Here is a 6,095-nt window from a genome sequence, read left to right on the forward strand (position 1 = left end):
CTACAAATTCAAAGCAATACCCATCAATATTCCAACCTCATTCTTCAATAAAATAGAAGAAGCAATCCAAACATTCATGTGGAATAATAAAAGACCCTGAATAGTAAAAACAATCCTTAGCAAAAAGAACAGTGCTGGAGGAATATCAATACCAAATTTCAAACTCTACTACAAAGCCATGTAATTGAAACATCTTGGTACTGGCACAAGAACAGACCAGAGGACCAATGGAATAGAACTGAAGCCCTAGAAATGCACCCACAGACCTATCTAATCTTTGATAAGGGAGCTAAAAAAATAGAATGGAAGAAAGACAGCCTCTTTAGTAAATGGTGCTGGCAAAACTGGTTAAACACCTGTAGAAAACTAAAGTTAGATCCTTATATATCACCCTGCAACAGAATCAACTCCAAATAGATCAAAGACCTTGAAGTCAAAGCAATCCTTCCTGAAAACATTGCAGGAAGGAATAGGAGAAACCCTAGGTCTCCTTGGCACAGTCCAGAATGTTCTTAATAGAGACCCAGAAGCACAACAAATCAAAGAAAGGTTGGGCAAATGGATTCCATGAAACTGCAGAGCTTCTGCATGGCAAAGGACATAGCTAGCAAGATCAACAGAAAGCCCACGGATTGGGAGAAGATCTTCACTAGCCATACAACGGACAAGGGTCTCATATCTAAAATATACTTAGAACTCAAAAAATTAAATCCCCCAACAACAAATCCTCAAAGAAACAACTGCTGGATTAATAAGTGGGCTAAAGACTTAAAGAGAGACCTCTCTGAAGAAGAAAGAAAAATGGCCAATAGACACATGAAGAAATGCTCAACTTCTCTACCCATAAAAGAAATGCAAATCAAAACAACATTGAGATTCCATCCCACCCCAGTTAGAATGGCTATAATCAAGAAATTTGATAACAACAGATGGTGGAGGGGATGTGACCAAAAGGGAACACTATAGCATGGTTGGTGAGAGCATAAACTTGTTCAGCCACTTTGGAAAACAGTATGGAGTTTCCTCAGAAGACTCCACATAGAGCTCCCCTGTGATGCAGCAATCCCACTTTTGGGAATTTATCCAACCAATCACAAACAAGGCTATACTAAAGCTACCAGCACAACTACGTTATTGCAGCCTTATTTGCCATAGTTAAGATATGGAACCAACCCAGATGCCCTTCAGTAGATGAATGGATCAAGAAAATGTGGTATAAATATACAATTGAATTCTATGCTTCCATCAGAAAGAATGACACTGCCCCATTTATTAGGAAATGGAAAGACTTGGAAAAATTATATTAAGTGAAGTAAGCCAGGCCCAAAAAAACATAGGTCCCATGCTTTCCCTTATTTGCAATAACCAGTATTTGTCTAGGACAAGCAGAAAAGGTCAAATGCTATGTACATATGACCATATAAGATTATGTTAAGTGAAATGAACCCCAAGATAGGGACACAACTTTTTTTCTTTCTTGCTATTGTTTTTAACTAACTTAAAATGTACTATGTGATTTTTTTTTTGCTTCTTTAGTATGTGTTTCCCCCACAGTATAACTCCTATTTTCACTGTATTTGATGTTGATGCCCTGCATCTTATATATACATTTTTCTAATTTGGGGAGGGGAAGGGTAATAACAAAATGCTGAAATAAGGATACTGCTTTATCCATTATAACAATGAGATGTACAAGACACCATGTAGAAAACGAACTTTACAACTTGGTGGGGGAGGGGAATGGGGAGGAGAAGTTGGGGAGGTTGAGAAGGAAGGGATGGTAGGGGATAAACAAAGGGGGAGGTAACAATGCTCCATAGGAAAAGTACTCATTACCTTACATAACTGTAACCCCTCTGTACACTGTTTTTTACCATAAAAAAATTTAAAAACTGTTTTTTACCATAAAAAAACACACAAAAAAAACAAAGTTTAACACACACACACACACACACAAAGATATTAAGAATTGTGTGGACTTGGTAACTGATGGGGTTTAGAGAATAAAATAGCAAGAATAAGAAAGTTTCTGTCATTTTATGAATGTGTTAGTATGTTCAGCATTCAGTGCTTTTGTTTCTCTCCTTTATTTTCTCTCCTCAAGTTCCAGTTCTTTGCTTCAAATAATTCTGCAGGGAAGCTTGGAGAGGGACTTCTGTTAAATAGTAAACAAGAGCATTTGGGAGTCAGGAAACTATGTGAAAAGTGATGACAAGAGGGAACATCCTTTCTATCTGAGTGTGGAGAAGGGAGGGAGGTGAGCAGTAGGATTAGATTTTAACAGAGCATGTTGGGGGCTGGGAAGGTGGCTCAGTGGCCTTGCATGCATGAGGTCCTGGGTTGGATTCCTCAGCACCACATAAGCAAAAAGAAAAAAAAGCCAGAAGTGGCGCTGTGGCTCAAGTGGTAGAGCGCTAGCCTTGAGCTGAAGAGCTGAGGGACAGCACCCAGGCCCAGAGTTCAGGCCCATGACTGGACCCCCCCCCAAAAAAAGAGCATGTTGTACTTAGAAGACAGAGGAGGGAGACTGAAGGTTAGAATGTCAGATGGAAGAAAAGACCATGATGTTCCTAGTAAGAGCATCGACACATAAACCAGTAGGTGATTTGGGGAAATCATGTGTCTGTGACTGATTTCAATTGTGGTATAGAGGGAATGATGCCATAGAAAAGAGGAGGTAGAGGTGAAATCCTGGTAATGTGCTCATTTATCTCACAAATATTTGTGTCTTTACTCTGCTGTGGCACCTGACAAATAAGGGATCAGTTAAACTGGCCACATCTCTTCCACTGAGATATGTTGAGGTAGTTCAATCTTTTTTTAAAAAAATAATTTGTTATTGAGATTAGGTGATTACATAAATTACATATATTTCACAGTATTGTGAAATAATGATACGTAGTTAAAGTCACAAACACATTTTAATCTTCACAAGGCCAAATTGTCATTATCATGGTCTATAAAGTTTGTGAATTCTATGAGCTTTGACAATACAGCTATTTCTTCCACATCAGGTGATATGTACATTTCTTTCCTTTTGTTTATTGTAAACTGTTCCCTCTTCCCTTCTCATTCCCTCCCTCTCACCGCTGCCTTTGAGTTGCTTAGTTCATTTTCCTCAACGTCCGGGGCAGCTGATGGGTCCTTGTTGTATGTTTTCCAATTTCCCTCTGATTCTGTCTTCCTCCTAGCTTCCCTTAGATGTGCACATATGTGTGTATACATATATATACATATATATATATACACATATATATATACATATATATATGTGTGTGTGTGTGGTCAAGAACATGGAGTCATTTAGCAATGATACAACAAAATGAGTGGAAGTCCTTTGTTTCTCGAGTCCTGTTTACTTTGTCATATCTCCTTGCATTTTGGCTTTAGCATCCACATATCAGGGAGACCATGTGCTGTTTGTCTCTTTGCTCTTGGCTTACCTGACTCAATATGATTTGCTCTAGTTCCATCCATTTCCCTGCAAAATATTTTATCCTTTCTAATGGCTGCATAATATTCCATTGTGTATAGGTACCACAATTCTTGGATCCATGTGTCTGCAGTGGGGCATCTTGGTAGCTTCCATATCTTGGCTATTGTGAACAGTGCTGCAATGAACATGGAGGTGCATGTGTCCTTGTGCCCTGGTTCCTGTTGCTCAGGGTAGCTGCCTAGGAGTGGTATAGCTGGGTCTTAGGGGAGGTCTGTATTTAGCTTTCTGAGGTGAGGTAATTCAATCTTATCTAGAAGTCCAGTTGGGATCTATTGTGTAGTTTGTACCTAATTTCTTTGGGGCCATTGTGGGACTTGGCTAGGAGAGGACACACTGAAGACAGAAAAACCAGCTATGACTAAATTTTCCAGCAGTATGCATTGGTTATAGTCTGAGGCAATGTTATTGAAGAGAAAGGAGCTGTCCTCTTCCACACAGGATGCCTTTCTTCCTTCCTAGGATGGTTTATTTACTTTCTATTTTCCAGATTCCCTTTCAGAGGCAATAGAACTAAGCTTCCTTCCCAGATCTAGTAAATTCTGATGTAGTAGTTCAACTATTAGACCATGTGGCTTTAATAGAATGTTCAAGCAAGCACTTCATACTGTGGGTGCTATTGCTAGTTTTTTTTTTCCTTCAGTAGTTACTGACAGGGCTAGCACTACAGGCTTGGGGTGTATGTGTATGTTCAGACCTCTGTGCTTAGAAGGGCTCTGAAAATGGTTTAATTCTTTGTTTTTTCTGTCTTGAAACCCTGATTAATTTTTATACAAATGCCTCTTGTTTCCACTGTGTACTGGAAAATATATATTGTGTAGCCTGTCCTGATTATAACTATAGCAATCATTTAGTTTGTGTGTGTGTGTGTGTGTGTGTGTGTGTGTGCGCGTGTGTGTGTGTGTGTGTGTGTGTGTGTGTGTGTGTGTGTGTGTGTGTGTGTTGGTCATGGGGCTTGAACTCTGGGCCTGAATGCTGTCTCTCAGCAATTCAGCTCAAGGTAGCACTCTACCACTTGAGCCACTGTACCACTTCTGATTTTCTGAATAGTTCATTGGAGATAAGAGTCTCATGGTGAACTGGGAAGGTGGCTCAGTGGTAGAGCACTTGCCTTGCATGCATGAGGCCCTGGGTTCAATTCCTCAGCACCACATAAGCAAAAAGAAAAAAGCCAGAAGTGGCACTGTGGCTCAAGTGGTAGAGTGCTAGCCTTGAGTGGAAGAGCTGAGGGACAGCGCCCAGGCCCAGAGTTCAGGTCCCACAACCGGACCCAAAAAAAAAAAGTGTCTCATGGACTTTCCTGCCCCGGCTGGCTTTGAACTACAATCTTCTGATCTCAGCCTCCTGAGTAGCTAGGTGCCTGGCCATTTTATATTTTAATTCTTCCTAATTCATGACCAATTACTTAATGCCCACAAACATTAAGGATTTAAATCAAGGCCTGATCTAGGAGAAAATAGCCCACTAGTAGTACTGATCTGAACACTGGAGCATCAGAAGGGATATAACCAGATTGGTAGGCTTTGCTTGACAGGTGAATAGGTAAGAAGGACGCAGGGAAGACATCTCTGTTGACAGCAAAGAATTTCAGACCTTTATTTCTCTCTCAAGAAATAAAAGTCCAGGTGGTTAGCCCTTTCTCTTTCTGCACATTTTCTTTGTATCTACCATTCTTTGGCATTAGAACTAGCTGAGCAAATGCTGGCCTGCTAGAAGAACTAATAGTGCCAATAGATCTTCTGTTTCAATAGCACAGTCCCCAAATACCCTAAGGCACAACTTATTTATTTAAGCAGGTTGTTAAAGCAAGTCATATCTTCCTGGTCACCAGGAAACTACCATTTATTTCCTCTTCCCTTGTCTTATATTCCTTTCTATTTAAACCACAAAAGCCATTTGTCAGCTCTATTAATCAGATCAAATTAATTATACCAGGTCAAAGATCTAGTCCACATTTAAAGACTGTTGAAAATTATTCTTGTACTCAATTTACATGACTTTGATATTGGCTTACTTCCAAATTAGCAAATAATTCCTGTTGAGGCTACTTGAAATATGGATGTAAGTGATCATATGTGTTGTTTTTCTCCAGTTCTCTGGGTTGCTACATTATGATAGTAAAAGTCTGTGTAAAATGGAGGAAAGCCATATACTTGTAAACTTGGACTCAGAAGAGGCTGTAAATTTAGCCAATCAAGTAAATTTGCTCTTCTCAATTTACATTCCCTTGTCAATTGGTCTTATTAATCAATGTGATTGTGACCCCAAGTCTATGACTCTGCGTAATGAATTAAAATGTGTTCTGCTTTCTTTCTGTAAAGAAGTCAATGGACAGTTCCTTCAGTAGGTCTGTCCTATGATGAAGGAAAAAGTACATGGGTAGCTATGGCTTTCTAAGGGAAAAGAAATAGACACATATTTATATTAAACTGAAGTCAGGAAGCCTTAGGGTTTGAAGGTGGTATTGCTTTTTTTAAAGTAGCATCTTTCATGTCTATGAATGTCAGTAAGTGTGTTGTTAGTTATTATAGTATATAATTGGAAATATTAGATAGGTATATAAGACTATCAATTTATGCCTGTAGCAATAAGACCATATTCA

The sequence above is a fragment of the Dipodomys merriami genome, unplaced genomic scaffold, assembly GCF_024711535.1.
Source record: "Dipodomys merriami isolate MVZ:Mamm:240054 unplaced genomic scaffold, mDipMer1.0.p SCAF_7, whole genome shotgun sequence".
NCBI classification, from domain to species: domain Eukaryota; kingdom Metazoa; phylum Chordata; class Mammalia; order Rodentia; family Heteromyidae; genus Dipodomys; species Dipodomys merriami.